Genomic DNA, 17,091 nt, shown 5'->3' with positions numbered 1-17,091 from the left:
GTCCTTTTGTCAGCGCACTCGGCCGGGAGAGCTCTCATTTCCTCTCAGCCTCGTGCGGGAAATGCATTTGATTCTGACAGCAGAGCTGTAAGCGACGAGCGCGAACGAAAGCCTTTTGTCAAGGAGTGGCAGCCTCTGTTGTCTGTGATTACCACTGACGCGGAGAAGCTGCGCTGCTGGTGGAATTCCAGGCAGCTCTGGCCAGTGCGCGGCTGCAGGATGGGTAGAAAACACTGCTCTGCAGATTAGCTGGGTGCATTTATCAAGCAGCTCTCCCAAAGAAAGCCAGCCAACAAAACAAGCCCCCAACCACCCGCAGCCGAGGACCAGAGATGGAGAAGATGCCTTGCAGGAGGTAAGCCCGTCTTGGGAGTGGACGCCGCGGGCTGGGCTTGGTTTTGCTTATTTTAATCAAATCTGTTACCCTTACAGCATCCTTCCACCGAGCAGGAGCAGGTTGGTCTAGATCGGTGAGCGTCTGTCAGTAAGTGCGTCTCCGAGGCAGCCCTTCCCCGTGGCTGTGCTTTATGCCTAAAGGTTTCTGTTGCTGATGTAACATCGGAGGTTCTTTGGGAAGCGGGCTGCCCACCGCTGGCCTCTGCTTGGGGACCACCGGACCCACGCTCCGCGAGCGCAGTGCCTGCCAGGTGGGGCTTTCTTCTCAGTCCCGCCGGGCTGGCGGGCTGCAAGCCTCGCCTCATGGGGCCGCCCCTCCCTTCTCGCTGCTTTGGGCCGCCGCCCTCCGCGGAACCGCCCGGCGCGTTCAGCCGGGCTGGGCGCGCTCCCCCGGCCTCGCCATCGTTTTGGAGCCGCGGTAGCTGAGGGGTCGGCAGGTGCGGCGTCGGCAGCTGCCTGCATTGGGAGCAGGGGCGCTGGAACGTGCGCCGACCCCAGTGGGTTTGAATTTTTATGCGACCTCACCACTTTGGAGGGAAAAAAGGCCACTGTCCCCGAGGAGATCGGGCCAGCCAGACCATCTATCACAGTTTGTCTTCCTCCCCATCTCCTCCCGCGCCTCCTCTCCCTTCCTGCACCCAGTAGGGGGCCACGCTCCACCCGGAGGCGGGGGCTAGCGTCTGCTTGTTTTGAAATCGCGACCACTGCCAGCCTACCTGGTGTTGGGGAGGAAGGGAGGGGCAGATTGCTTTAGGATGCTGATCAGGCGCTCGGGTCTAGCCTATTGTCTTGCCTTTTCTCCCCCTTTCTTTTCTTCTCTAATCTCCACCCCCAGACCAAAAAAAAAAAAAAAAAAAAGAACAAAAAGAGGGTAGGATGGGGAGAGAGACGGAGAGGACTGAGAGAGAGAGACAGGAAAAGAAGGAGGGGAAAAAAAAAAAAAAAGCCCCAAGCCCACACCCTATCAAATTCGTCTGAAAATTGTCATTTATCTTTGACACATGATTATTACCCATCTGTTTCTTCACGCCCACTCTTCCCTCCTCTTGCAGTTTGTTGGCTAAGATTCAACGGACTCAAATGAGCCTTATAAATACTAGAAATCAAGTCAGTTTCCTAAAGGGACGTTTTGTGCTTTCTGATTAACCTGGAATGAGGGATTTCTGGCATCCTGGCAGAAACAAATGATGGGAAAGGTGGACACCCTCCTTTCACATCTAGGGTGTGGATCTAGAGGAGATACAGGAGACATTGAACTTGTGCAATGAGGGACATCTTCATAAATGGCATTTGAAAATGATGTTTCATTTTAAGGGGAAAATAGTTGGTAACACTTGAAGTGAAAGCGCTTTAAATTATAAATGAATAGGACCAGGGAAAATAGCTGTGAAGTTTCAGACTTGCAAGTCACCCCTCCCATCGACATAGGAAGAATATATGTTGGAGATTTTAAAAAGGGGTTTAAGCCATTTAATATTTCTACTTTATAATGTTCTACGTTCATTCTGCCTGTGGACCAACATCTTGCCCAGACACCCCAATTTACTTTCACTTCCCATCTCCCCATCCTAAAAGGGTACAATAAAAGAAAGCTTTTCATTATTAGTATGATGTCAATACATTTTGGAGAACCACTACGAATATATCACCCTTTGATCCACAATCCATACTATTTCTGTAGCGAGCTCTATATTCTTTCTTGTCCACCCAGTTATCTCACCTGATTAGAAATGTGCTTGTCACATACAAAATATACAAAACTGCCTGAAATGATACATTGTATGTGTTTTCTAAGCTTGAGTTGAATTTACTTTAAATATCAACATGGTGCTGGAATTAGTAAAACTCAGCTTTTCTTAAAAGTTTGCAGATGATCTAATGTGTTTGTTGGCAGAGGGTTTAGGGTTAAGATTTTGAATACTTATGAAAATGACTCTGATAAATATATTTATCACCTACCTTGTTCTACTTGGAATTTAAGACAGTTTACAGAGATTCATAAAATACAGCAAGACAGACTTAGAAGTAGATGGGAAAGAAAAAGGAAACTAAAGGTAGAGATATAAAATTGTGTTAAGAATGAGGCTAATGTGAAAATACAAACATTTGAAAGTGAAAAGGGAAAAGTGTTACTTGCTCAGTTGTTTCTCATTGTGACCCCATGGACTGTCGCCCCCCAGCCTCCTCTGTCTGTGGAATTCTCCAGGCAAGAATACTAGAGTAGGTAGCTATTCCCTTCTCCAGGGGATCTTCCTGACCCAGGGATTGAACCTGGGTCTCCTGCATTGCAGGCAGATTCTTTACCATCTGAGCCACCAGGCAAACATGTGAGGGGCAAACAAATCCAACTCTGAACTTTCTAGCAACTCATACAAAAAGCGAAGTTGACAAGCCCATGGTTCATGGGCTTTGTTTATTCATGGACTCATTCACTCAACAAATATTCACTCAGGACCTACTATGCACAGGCTCTGTGAGGCACTGGGAAAAAAGGAATGAAGCAGACAAACGTGGTCTCTGCCCTGACAATACTTACAGCCAAATGCAAGAGATGGACATTCATGAAGACATCTCTCAAGCGAATATCTGGTTACAAGATGTGAGAAGAGCTGTGCACGAAAAGCATGAAATACAAAATGTCACATGTGCAAACACAAAGACACAGAATAAAAACTTCTGCAGAGATGCATAACCATTCTTGATTCTAAGAGCAGAATTTTTTAGGTATGAAGAGCACATTTTTCAGGTATGAAGCAGTGTTTGAAATCATGTCCTTGTCAGATGGGTTTCACTTTGCCATTTTTAGAGTGTCCCTTAGTGTGGGGGATCCTGATATCACCCCCACAGATCTCTTGAACCCCTGGGGTTCTGACAATATTGTATTTTGAGGGACTTGTGTATTCTCTAAAAGGTAGTGGCTTTATTTCAGTGATGATCTTACATAATAAATATTAAAACTGTGTTCTAGATAATCTTCATGGCAACCCCCAAAACAATGCTGGGGCCTTTGTTTGCCTCTGTGTCTTCCCAGGTGGGCCAGGGGCAGGCCTGGTGGCTGGGCCACAGCACAGATGAGAGGGAGGGGAGTTTAAACTAAGATGGGTGTGTGTGCATGTGTGTGTGTGAGTCCACACAGGGCGTAGATTTGCTAGATTGAAAAGAAGAGCTCCTGGTGACCACTGCTATACTGGCCAGGAGTGAAGCTCTCCTGCCAGTTCCGCCTTGGCATGGACCGAGTTGCAGCAATTTATTAGCAGCAGGTGTTGCAGTAAAAATGCAAGGAAAAAGTTGCTGTTGCTGGTTTTAGAATAATTGGATTAGATCTTGATTTAATGCAGATTTAGGAATTTCGCAATAAGTACCTTATGTCCAAAGCAATGAGACCAGCAATTAGGTGTAATGGTCAAGAGGAGCCAGACAGCCAGCCTTCAGATCCATTTTCCCACTTCTTAGCTGTGAGACTTTGGACAAGGTACTCAACCTCTCTGTGCCTATGATAATATGTGGATAAATATGCAGCACTGATTTCACAGTCAGATTGTGAGGACTGGAGGTATTACATGTGAAAAACGATGCTCAATGAATGTTAGCATTCATACTGTTTTTATTAATGAAGTGGCACTTCATTTATGTAAGTGTGCCAGGATGGGTTGGTGTCAGAATTTTTTAAATTTAATTTTTATCTTATATTAGAATATAGTTGATTTACAATGTCGTGTTAGTTTCAGGTAGACAGCAAAGTGATTCAGTTATATATAAACATATAAATCCATCCTTTAAAAAATATTTATTACTTATTATAAAGGGCTGCTCTGGGTGTTCATTGCTGCACCTGGGCTTTCTGTCGGTGCGGTGAGCGGGGTGTGCTGGGGTGTGCGGGCTTCTCATTGCAGTGGCTTCTCTTATTGCAGCTCAGGGGCTCCAGAGTGTGGGTTCAGTGGCTGTGGGCTCAGTTGCCCCAAGACATGTACAGGCAACCTGTGTCCTCTGCATTGGCAGGTGGCCCCTGAAGTCCTATCCATTCTTTTTTGATACCAGAATTTAAAATTATGATACCTGATTATCTTCAAGTAGGAAACACATTTTTGAGGTTATTAATATTGTTTTGCATCGTTTATGTATTGTCTGCATTAGTACATTGAAGTAAATATTTAGGTAGTGGTAACGACACAGCTGAGTGACTTCACTTTCACTTTTCACTTTCATGCATTGGAGAAGGAAATGGCTACCCACTCCAGTGTTCTTGCCTGGAGAATCCCAGGGACGGGGGAGCCTGGTGGGCTGCCGTCTATGGGGTCACACAGAGTCGGACACGACTGAAGTGACTTAGCAGCAGCAGCAGCAGCAACCTGTAGTAGGACTTCCCTGGTGTTCCAATGGTTAAGATTAATGGCAAAGAACCCGCCTGCAAATGCTGGAGACATAAGAGACGTGGGTTTGATCCCTGGGTTGGGAAGATCCCCTGGAGCAGGGCACGGCAACCTACTCTAGTAGTCTTGCCTGGAGAATTCCAAGGAGAGGGGAGCCTGGTGGGCTACAGTCCATAGGGTCACAAAGAGCCAGACACGACTGAAGCAACTGAGCGAGAACATGTAGTAACTAGACCTGAAGCTGCATCTCTCTATTGTTAAACCCAAATGGTATTTTAGTTTCATTAAAACAATATTATCTGTTGCAGTAAATAAATTTTATTAATTTGATATTTTAAAGTTGGATAGTTGTTATTTATTTCCACGTTCATTTTTGCATCCTATTTATATAAAAGTTATAAAGTTTAAGTATTTAGAACTGGTCTTTTTGAATGTACATATTTAAGTTATATTTTAATAAAGTGATTTAGGTCAACCTTTGGTTCATAAGATTTTCTTTCAAAAAGGATTTCTATAAAATTCAAGCATTTTGAATTGGGTTCAAGGACAGACCCAAAATTCTTGGAATAGAATTTTGAGTTTCTAGAAGAGAGATTGTGGCCCCAAATTTGACTCCATATACCTAGGGACTGACATAGTTTTAGCTTGAAAGAATTTTAAGGCAGTAATACCAAAGCTTGCCTCTGTCTTTAACAACAGCATCAAAATCCTCTGAACTCAAAGAGCATCTATGGAATGGTAAGCTTCCAACAAAAATTCTTCTTGGTCTATCTTCTAGGATAAACTACAAATGAAAGGTTTGTCAATATTATTGAGTGAGGTGAAAAGAAAGTCTATTCTCTGTGGAGTACAATGTTTGTTTGGATTAAAACAAGTTTACTGGTTATATTCAAATCTATTTTAAAATTTTCTTCATACCCATGATCTGTCAAAGATTATAAGAAATATGTTAGTCTCCCACTATAATCATATTTTTGATAGCTTTCCTATTGATATGCACATATCAAAGACATGCATTTATACAGAGACCCACACAGAGTTATATTTGATGGTGTGTTACGTAGAATCCTGATTGCCTAGGACTCCTGGGTTTGGAGCACTTTCAGTGCAAACACTGGGCTAGTGCCAGGCAAAGGAAGACAGGTCTATTTTAGTTTTAGAGAACAGGGAGAGAACAGACCATAGGCCCAGATTCTTTAAGGACTCTACAGAAGAGACGGTGCAGATGGTGCCAATCAGCAGTATCCATCCCATGATTCAATAAGGCATCCTCCTGGGAAGAGGCAGGCATGTTCTCCCAGTTACCTCTTAGAATAGTCCCCAGGCTCAATGCGCCAGGCCTGGAGGGGTTATGGTGTTGTTAGGGAGAGAGTGGGGTATAAATCAGAAGGCTCTAGGAATGCTATCAGCACCTTCTACCTTGAGTGACAGGGCATCCAGTCTTGACATGTGCCAACGGAGCCCCCAGTAAAGCTTCAAACCAGGTTGGTTTGCATCAACTGCACACTTGCAGCTAAAAAGTAAGATACATAAATACATAGATAAATGCCACTTGGTCCAGCAGTAAATATCCCTAACTTAGTTGATTGCCCCAGGGCCTCAACTCTCAAACAACCCAGGTGGGACCTGGAGGCCAGAGAATTTAGGATGTGGTTGCTGGAAAAAAAATTTCAGTGCTGATCCCCTGGGGAAGGAAATGGCAACCCACTCCAGTATTCTTGCCTGGGGAATCCCATGGACAGAGGAACCTGGAAAGTTACAGTCCATGGGGCTGCAGAGAGTCGGACCTGACTGAATGACTAAGCACTGTCCTATTTGGAATAGTTTTCCCTGGACCCAGCCTGGAAGTGTCTGGAAAAAACGTATCAAGCTAAGTAGCACATTCTTTGGGTTTCTGTGAGTAGAAGCACTAAGGGCCATTTGACCCCCTCCGCTGCATCCTCCCACACGGAGAGCTGGTCGGACCAGGCATGGACCTGTGAGGACCTGGAACCTCAGGGCTGGTAGCCATATTAGGCCAAAGAGGGGAGGGTGTCAGGGTGAGGAGAAATCACAGGTCATCTCCGACACCCCTCACCAGTTTATAGAAGGAGCCATTTGTCTTGAGGCGATTGCAATTCTATAACTTCCATGAGGCCCAGCTAGACTTTGGTCCCTAAGTTGATGTGGCTGCCCTCCATCCTGCTGGTCTAATTTGCCTGGGCTTCTGTTTCAGTCAGCCATACTGTTGGCTAGAAATCCGGCTTTCTCCAGAGCTTCCCGCTTCTCTTCCCCACGTAGAGCCTGACCTCCCTCCCTCCATCTTTCCAAAGCAAAAATCCAATCTTGTCACTCCTTTAGGATGAACCCCAAACTCCTTACCTATCTGGACTGCTTTACTTCTCCTTTTTTGGAGATGCAGGCTGGACCACCTTTCTGGACATTCCCCTTCTCCACCCATCCCCCACAGGCTCTTCCTTCCTTATGTGCCCTCCTCCTACTTTTTATCTGGCAGGTTGGCTCTTTTAAAAAGCCAACCAAATAGACAACCTCTAGCAAGCCTAATTAAAAGAAAATAATTAACAATACTAGAAAGGATATATGGAAGGAAAAAGAGATTTGAAATCATAAAAACACTATGCATTATTGTATCCTAACATATGTGAAAATCTTGATGAAATGGACAGTTTTCAAACAGTATACGAACTACTAATATTTACTCCAGAAATCAAATGCCATGTTCCTGGTTTGGAAGAATCAGTGTTACAAAGATGTCAGTTCCTCATAGATTCTGTTGCGTGGATGGCAGTCTTCCTGGTAACCAAAAGTGATGCAAATTTGTTCCTATTTTTATTTTTCTTTGGAATCTTGAAAGGTGTAGTTAACTGCATATGCTCAATTGTGAATCATTTTATTGAAGGGAAAGCCAATCCTTGTGCATTTAAATGTCATTTATAAATTGTTTTTCTCAAAGAACAGATGAAGTTATTAAACTTTGAAATGCATGGGGACTTTATGAAGACAGAATTTTATTTAACAGACATGATTTTCTCCTATATTATTTTATCGAGTATAATACCATTATGTTTGCTTTCTTTACCTGCATGGCACCCATATAAAAATCTGTTGGCTTTTATTTTTAAACATCTATGGGGAAAGACATCAGAAAAATAGGGGCAGCTTCAGTTCTTTCCCTCTTTACTTGTGCCAGGTGGCAGAGCATCTATCCTGGTTATCTCAGCATTCCTTTATTTAGAATTTATTCTCCTTGTACTTCGCTTCTCTTAGATCTTTCCGACACCCTCATTTGTGCCCTAAATTAGCTACATCTGTTACCATAGTTATGCAGCATCCAGCTTAACCCATTCCATGCTTGTTCTGACTGCATATTATATTGTGTGAAACTTCCTTTCTTATATTTCATAAAACATACCATTATTTTCCCTGTCACCTGTCCCTCAATTTTTATTGTTTCTAAGGCAATGCATATGTACAGTTAAAAAATCAAATAGAACTGAAGGGCTTCTAACAGAGAGCAACAATCCCTGCCCTTCCCTAAATCCTTTATCCACGGGCAAACCAATTTTAGCTGTGCTTTCTGTTCTGTTATAGTTACTTCTGTATCTCAAAATAATACGCATATACTGCTGTTTCTGAATTTATCAGCTTTGATCATCGTGTAGTGAATTTCTGCCTTGAAAGTCAAGGATGTAGTTTAGGCCACACCTACATCTCCTCTCTAGCTTTCTTCTCATCATACCTGTCACACCAGACAATGCATTTATTAAAACCAGGTTTCTCATTCCATGGACTGTTGGTTGGGTCACTTGACTCTCTACTCTGTGAGATAAGGGTATCACAACTATCTCTCTTTGCCCACTTCTTCCTTCCCTCTAGTCATGCATTTACTTGCATTATCAAAATCAAGAATTATTCATTCCAGTCCCATCACTTCATGGCAAATAGATGGGGAAACAATGGAAACACTGACAGAGTTTATTTTCTTGGGCTCCAAAATCACTGCAAATGGTGACTGCAGCCATGAAATTAAAGATGCTTGCTCCTTGGAAGAAAAACTATGAACAACTTAGTGAAAGTGAAAGTTTAAGTCACTCAGTCATGTCCAACTCTTTTGTGACCCCATGGACTATACAGTCCATGGAATTCTCCAGGCCAGAATATTGGAGTGGGTAGCCTTTCCCTTCTCCAGGGGAACTTCCCAACCCAGGAATTGAACCCAGGTCTCCTGCATGCATGTGGATTCTTTACCAACTAAGCCACAAGGGAAGCCCCCAAATACTGGAGTGGTTAGCCTATCCTTTCTCCAGCGGATCTTCTTGACCCAGGAATCAAACAGGGTCTCCTGCATTGCAGGCGGATTTTTTTTTACCAACTGAGCTATCAGGGAAGCCCTGACCAACCTAGACAGCATATTAAAAAGCAGAGACATTACTTTGCCAGCAAAGGTCTGTCTAGTCAAAGCTATGATTTTTCTAGTAGTCATGTATGGATGTGAGAGTTTGACCATAAAGAAAGCTGAGTGCCGAAGAAGTGGTGCTTTTGAACTATGGTGTTGGAGAAGACTCTTGAGAGTCCCTTGGACTGCCAGGAGATCAAACCAGTCAATCCTAAAGGAAATCAGTCCTGAATATTCATTGGAAGTACTGATGCTGAAGCTGAAGTGCCAATACTTTGGCCACCTGATGTGAAGAACTAACTCATTTGAAAAGACCCTGATGCTGGGAAAGATTGAAGGCAGGAGGAGAAGGGAATGACAGAGGATGAGATGATTGGATGGCATCACCAACTCCATGGACATGAGTTTGAGCAAGCTCTGGAAGACGGTGGTGGACGGGGAGGTCTGGTGTGCTGCAGTCCATGGGGCTGCAAAGATTGAGCCACTGAACTGACTGACTGTTCCATCATCATAGCTGGTCTTTATGATTTGTCTATAAGGTAATTCTAAAAGATGAAAACTGTTAAAGTATTCGTTATCTAACTGGATTGATATTGCTCACTGCATGATAAGTAACATGCTAGGATTTCATCTCTTTCTCACGGGCTCCAATATCTCAACCCTTGGACCACTAGGTGGAAAATGCTTCCAGGGGGAAGTTCAAATGGATTCTGTTACCCTGAGAGCACCAGTACCATCAGAGCTGCTCTAGTTCCCCTCCTGCAGTGCAGACCGTTTGCTAAGAAGACTAACTCAGAGGTCAAGTTGATAAACTCAGAAACAGAAGTATGTGTATACTGTTTTGACATACAGAGGTAACTATAGCTGGGTGCCTGGCTGTGAACCACTGTGTGTTGGGGGTGGGAGAGAGGATGGGCAGGGTCTGCTCTTCCATATAGAGACTGCATTTCTGCCCTTGAGTTTAGTCTCTTTTTTAATTCCCCCCCTCCATAACACCTGCCATCTCAGAATCCAGAACACTGTTAGGGCTCTGCCAGACAGATCAACTGCCTCCTTGGCTCCAATATCCTGTCCCTGAAATCTAGGCTTCTTCCGCTTTCAGCCGTTAGTCACCAGTTCTCCATCTGCTTTTTGTCCTCCAGAAAACTGTTGAAATCTCTTCTCTGTTAATGATACGCTTTTACTTTGTCATTGTGGGGTTTATGTATTTTTATTCCCTTATGATCAATTTAAGGAGTCCAAGAAGAGAGAGAAACATGGTGGGATTAGGCTTGCCATCTTGAATTAGAAGCCAAGGACATTAATTTTCAATCAAGTCATGCATAGTAAACTAGTGGCATGGCCGTGATTTAAATTCAAACCCTGGGGAGATTTGCTTTTCCTTGTTATAAAAATGTTTTCAAATCTGTACAGTACTTATCAACTCAATTCCAATGTTTTCTGCTGTCTAGAACAGTCCAGAAACATTGATGCATTCTTCTATTCAAAGATGATTAGGATTTAGTTTATACACAATTCTTATGAGTGCAGTTGTTTCTCTTTAGCCACTCCAGAAAAGTGGAAATGGGGGCAAATTAGAAAGAAGAGCTTGGCTAATAGTCTAAAAGAGATTGGGGTAAAAATGAAGAGAAGATGAAAAGTTCTTCTAGGAACCTGTATCACAGTTGTTGCCCAAGTGCTACGGAAGACCATTTGTCAGAGTTGACAGTACATTTGATATAGACCCAGAAAGTAAAGAAGTCACAGAGAAAGTAAGTGAACTTCTTTCAGTGAAAGTAATGGGTTGTAGTCTCACAGGGGAGGGGCTGCTGGCCTTTTTTTTTTAACCTGGTTGAGAAGGAAGGACTTGGGGGTGCCAACAGTTCTTTGTTCGGAAAGTAAAGCTAGAGTTATAAGGATAAGAAATTCCAGTTGTCTCTATGTGTTCATTTAATTTGGAAATGGTTGCTTCATTTTTCAGCCTTAGCAATGAACATCAAGACTGAAAACAGTTTTGGGAATCTTCCCTCATCTATCTTAACTCTGTTAAAGTTACAGGCTGTAAAACTGTCACCAGCTTTGAAGCCACTATTTGTTTTATTTAATTCTGGAGTGAAGCTATATTAAGTTAAGGCTGTGACTTAAAGAATTAAAATCTCATCTTCAAAGCCTATCATGTTTACGAGGGAAGAAATGCAATGTCTAGGGTTTGTCTCAGCAGAATCTTTCTTTTCCTGGTGGATGGTGGGGTTGGAGGTGAGCTAAAGTAGCCCATGAGTTGACGGCTGTTGAGGTTGAGTATAACTGATCACCGAAACTGGCACTTTTTAGAGCTAAAGGAGGTGTTATTAATAATTACAAGGGAACAAGAGGCATATCCAGGTCTCTCCAGGGCAAACCACAATCTACTCTGAAGCTAGGTGATAGGTACTTAGGGTTCATTATGGTGTGCTCTCTAACTTTGTATATTTTTAACATTTTCCATAATTAAAGAACGTCTACTGTTTTGTACTGCTTGCTCTTTTATTAAAATTGGAAACTTTCATCTTAATCACGATGTTAAACATTAGTCAACTTCAAACGCAAAATGGAAATAGCTAGAGAACACTGTTAGATGACAAATCTATTAGTTGACTTACAATAGTGGGACAAAAAATCCATAAATTCTGCCACTGGGACATGCAGAAGGCAATCCTTAATTAAGCTGACAATGTTATAAAGCAGATCTATAGCTTTAGTTATGCAAGGGAGCCTTGTTTTTATTACTGTGAATTGGGCTCATCAAGATTTTATGGATGGGTGACTGCAGCCACAAGAAAGGTCAAGTCCATTGGGAAATGAGGAGCTGGGCCAGGAAAGTGGGGCTTTGATTCGCAGAGCAAGTCCACAATCCGATCTGTACCTAGCTTTGTGTATGATCTCATTTATATGACATTCTGGAAAAGGCAAAACCAAAAACAGCTGCATGGCCGTCCGGGGTTATAGATGAGAGGAGAAGATTCACTTCAAAGGGCATGAGGGAATGTTTTTATATTTTGACTGTGGTGGTAGCTACATGACTATATGCATTTATCAAAATTCATGGAAGTATACATCTAAGGAAGTGAATTTTACTATACATATATTATATATAACATACATAATATCTTAGTAAGCTTGCCTTTTTTTAAAAAAGCACAAGTAAGTAAAGTAAAATGTGACCATCTGTATATTACTGGGAGACACAGTAGGAAATAATAACAGCAACACAAACAGCAACAGAGCAAGCCATTTTTAAAGAACTGGTTTCCAATTCTACAGTACAGCCTTCCAGCCTTGAAAGAACCTGAATATGATCCAGTGCTTTGCCTGGTATTTCTAGATTCCTTTCAAGGTGCCACCTAGGAGCCAGGCAAGCATCCATTTCAGCCCCTCTTTGAAAAGGGCACAAAAGACCTCCTGATCCATAGCCACCTGGGCCCTCTGATTGGCAGAATCAAAATAACTGACATCCTGGAAGGCAGAGCCCACCCTGCTCCCTTGCCGACATGCCTGCCCTATACCACCTCCCACGTGCAGCAGTAGACACAGGACTAAACTGCGTGATGGTGTACCATGGGGGTTACAGAGCAGGAACAGAGACCTTCTCAAAATCGGTACTGTCGTGTTCGTAGTCCATTCTTTTGATTGCTGAGTAATATTTGTTTGGATGGCTGTACCACAATTTGTTTAACCATTCACCCATTAAAGGACATTTGGATATTTCCAGTTTTTGATGTTTGTGAATAAAGCCACTGTATATATTGGCCTATTGGTCTTTGTAGAAACATGGAATTTCAACTCTCTTGGTTAAATACCTAGGAGTGGGATTGCAGTATGGTAAGTGTATGCTTAACTTTATAAAAAAAATTGCCAAGTTGTTTACAACATGACAGTACCGTTTTGTATCCCCACCAGCAACGTTTGAGAGTTCTAGTTGCTCTGCACCTGGTATTGTCAGTTTTTAAAAAAACTGTTATCTATCACAATAGGTGTGGGGTAGTATCTCATTGTGTATTTAATTTGCATCTCCCTGATGATCAGTGCTGCTAAACACCTTTTCATTTGCTTAGATGCCACAGTAGCTCTGTTTTGTTTCTTCTTGTCTTTTAAATGTCAGCAGTGCTCTGCCATTCAAAGGTAAGCAGGGAAAGGTGTTTCCTTAGTCTCAAAGGGGAAGCAGAAACATAACAGGGGAAGTGAATGGGGCATCGCGGGAGAGTTGCTAAGAGAAAGGTGATGCCAGGGAGTGACGTCAGCTGGGGTACCTGATCCTTCCTTCCACCACAGGCCGCTTCTGGAACTCTTCTGGAGGATGATGTGGTCTGTACCATGAGGGGCTGCTCCCTAGAGAGGGAGAGAGGAAGGGAGGAAGACAGCTATAATAAGCCATCATATTGATTCCATTAAAAAAATGTGCTTACTTCAAGTTCTTGTCTTTATACTTTTAGTCACTAAATAAATACCTCTTTAAAATAGAGACTTTTAGCCCAGATGGCAGCCCTACTGTTAACTGGGTTAAGGGGGGAGAGTTAAATAAAAGGTATTCAAGGAAATGGATATTTAAATTTTATTGACATAAGGACTTGAAAAGATACTAACACACTCATGTTTATAGCAACATTAGTCACATTAACTAATATATGGAAGCAACCCATGTGTCTATCTATGGATGAAGGGACAACGAAAATGTGCTATATACATACAGTGGAATGTTCTGTCTTAGAAAGAAATTCTGACCTATGCTACAACATGGATGAACCTTGAGGACGTGTCAGTCTCAGAAAGACAGATACTCTATGATCCCATTTATATGAAGTGCTGAGAGCAGTCAGACAGAGACAGAATGTAGAACAGTGGTGACCGGGGGCTGGGGTAGCGGAAATGGATGGTTATTGTTTAGTGGCTGCAGAGTTCCAGTTTTACAAGATGAGATTTATGGAGTATATGGTGGTGATGGCTGCACAACATTATAAATGTATTTAATATAACTGAAATTTACTCTTAAGATCTGTCAGTTAAGATAGTAAATTTTATGTTATGGGCATCTTACAGTGATACACTTTTTTTAAAACTATGATTGAGGTAAACTAGCAACAATGAGTAATTTATCACAGTTGTAGGTAGGTTTGTGTGGTTTAACTATGAATATCAGTCAGTCGAGAAGGGTTTACTGAACACCCTCACTGCAAAGCTACTGTTCCAGGTGTTGGCAATGCTGGGGCAAACTAGAAGATCATCCTCTAGGAAGGTGAGAAAGATACTAAACCTGCTAACAAATCAAATGAATGGTGCCAGGCACTGATATTGTTATGCACAAGATAAATTCAGGTAACCAGAGAGAGAGTGACCAGAGGAGGCTGCTTTAGCCAGAGTGGCCAGGGAAGGCCTCTCTGGGGAGGAGGTATTGAGCTGACTCACGGGGTTAGTGGGACTGGGTTGGAGAATGAGGAAATGCTGGCTGACTGCAAGCACTTCATTATGCTATTTGAGATGACACCATTGGCTGAGAGTGGGGGTGAGGTGGGCGTGGGGGAGAATTGAGGAGAGATGAAAAGGTGGGAAATGATTCCCTTGAAGAGTCTATACAGGGGAAGGGCAGGTTGCCTGGCAAAGTTAAGAGATCATTTCAAAGATGTGGAGGGAAGTTTGAAATGAGTCATGTCGGCGTGGTTGTGTGCAAGAGTCAACTGCCCAGATGCACACTGGAAGCAAGGTTGTGTAGGGTTTGACCAAAGGGGAGGCTCTGTGATGAGAGAATAGTGGAGGACAGAGGGACAGAGGCATTTTGCAAGTGGTCACCCAGCTGGTGTAGTTCATTTAAGCAAGATAAGGAGGAATGTGAAGGGTGGAGTTTGGGAGTAGGTAGATAGAGAGAAAGTGAGTGGGAGGTCTTGGAGACACTGAATTCCCAGTGGAGGGGTATCTGAGTAGTTGGACAGGAAGAGGGTAGTCAGGGAGTAAGGTGTGAACTCCAGATGTTGGAGGTGGAGTTCTTGCTGGTGACAGCAAGATCTAAAGAGATCTCAAGAGAATGGAGCGGAAATCATCAGCAATGAGTAAGGATAGCATTGGAGGGGAAGACACTCAGGAGGAAGGAGCTGAAGTGGTTGGTGAACCGGGGGATCGGTGAACCAGGGGAGTGACTGGGAGAGTGGTGGAGGGTAGCCAAAGGGAGGGGCCATGGGAAGTCTGGCAGGAGGGTGTTTTCTCCCAAGGCAGTGGGGTGTTTGAAGCCATGTAAATAGATGGAGATGGCTGTCAGGCACGAGGGGGCTGTCTACACTGTGCACAGGCAGTGCGTGTGTGAGGTGTGTGCTGTGAGAGCTGTGTGGTCAGGGGAGAGGCAGGTTTTAGATTTGGGATTTGGGGATCACAGAAAGGGAGGTATGTGAAGCTGAATTACAGGGTGCTGCAAAGAATTATCCAGTGTTCAATGAGATTGGTTTCCAAGCAGGAAGGGTGGTAACCACGGAGGCATTATTGACTTGGGGCTTGTTCAAAACTCAATTAAAGGCAATTAACAGTAGCTGGTGTTGTTTACCAATGTCCTCGTCTCGTGAGGGATCTCCTAGCTCTTCTTGTGAATTGTGAGATGAGGAGGAAAAACTTTCTCTTTTGCGGCATCTTGTGTGTTCATGTCATTGATTCCTGTGTCACCCCCAGCCATAAATCTCACGGAGGGGGCAGGAGGCACCTGTCCTTTTGTATCACTGTCTTGCTGCAGCTCTGCGATGATTCCTGTCTAGCCTTGCTCTGCTGACGGTGACCTTTAGCGTAATAAAATGTTCATGGGAATAATGAGAATGGATGGAGAAGATGCACCTTCTCGTAACTGATGGCTCATGCATTAGGGCAGGAAGTTTTCTGGAGGAATGAAGCATTTTATGGGAAAGCATGAGGTTTTTTTTTTAAATGCTTAGCCAAGTGTCTCAAAAAAGTATCCTGACTACCTGGCAGTCCCGAGTCGCTTACTTTCTCACTCTCCAAAATGACTAATTCACTCTTTCTTTCTTTAAACCGCCTTCCCTCCCCACCCCATCCACCTTGCTCAGTACCTCTGACTTCATGGAGAAACAAGCTGAGTGGCCCTGCTTCTATCAGAGGCTTCCATGTTCTGCGCCCCTTCCCTCTCACCTCAAAATACCTCCCTGGCAATTGGTCTTTCCCTTTTCTGAATCAACACCTTTCCTCTCTGTCTCTCTCCCTCTCTCAATTACAACATTCCCCTTGGCATTCAGGCATGTTCCAGTATCTCCTACCTACGCATCTCAGCCACTACCCCTTTTCTCTGTGTTCTCAGCAAATTTGCAAGAGTTGCTTTTGCTCCCTGTCTGGCTTCCTCTTCTGCACTCTCTGCACTCAGCTTCCTGCCCTCTCTTTACCACTGAGATGGCTCTTGTCAAGGTCATTGATGACCTCCATGTTGCAGTATCTAAATACCTCTCCAGGCAAGAATACTGGAGTGGGTAGCCATTCCCTTCTCCAGGGGATCTTCCCAACCTAGGGATCCAACCTGAGTCTCCGGCATTGCAGGCAGGAGACTTTACTGTCTGAGCCACCAGGGAAGCCCCTAACCACCTCTACCCTGTTCATATCTTACCTGACTCATCAGCAGCATTCAACACAGCTGACCACTTCTTGAAACATTCTATTTTCTGGCCTTCAGGAACCCGTTCTCCCCTGGTTTTCCTTTAGTCTCACTGACTGTTCCTTCTCTTCCTCTGTGTGGTTCCCCTCACCCCTCTATCAGACCTCTAAATGTGAAGAGCCCCATAGCTCTACCCTGGGCCGCCTAGTCTTCTCATAAACTCTCCACAGGAGAGTTCATCCAGGTCTTAGCTTCAGACTCCATTTACATGCTGTTGACTCCAAAGTCTCTCTCTCCCCTGAGTCTAGCTTAGTGGGTCTCAAACTTTAATGTGCATACTG

The 17,091-nt window shown here is 43.6% G+C and overlaps 1 protein-coding gene across 1 annotated transcript in view; it reads left to right on the top strand.

The window, feature by feature from the left end:
• Positions 1–17,091, top strand: part of ADD2 (adducin 2) — a 125,244-nt gene continuing 108,153 nt past the window's right edge. Inside the window, exon 1 of the mRNA XM_004006050.6 lies at positions 1–355. The gene's annotated coding sequence lies outside the window, so the exon portion shown is untranslated. The remainder of the gene's footprint in view (positions 356–17,091) is intronic.

Source organism: Ovis aries, chromosome 3 (assembly GCF_016772045.2).
Source record: "Ovis aries strain OAR_USU_Benz2616 breed Rambouillet chromosome 3, ARS-UI_Ramb_v3.0, whole genome shotgun sequence".
Lineage (NCBI taxonomy): Eukaryota > Metazoa > Chordata > Mammalia > Artiodactyla > Bovidae > Ovis > Ovis aries.
This window is presented reverse-complemented; position numbering and strand designations above follow the sequence as displayed.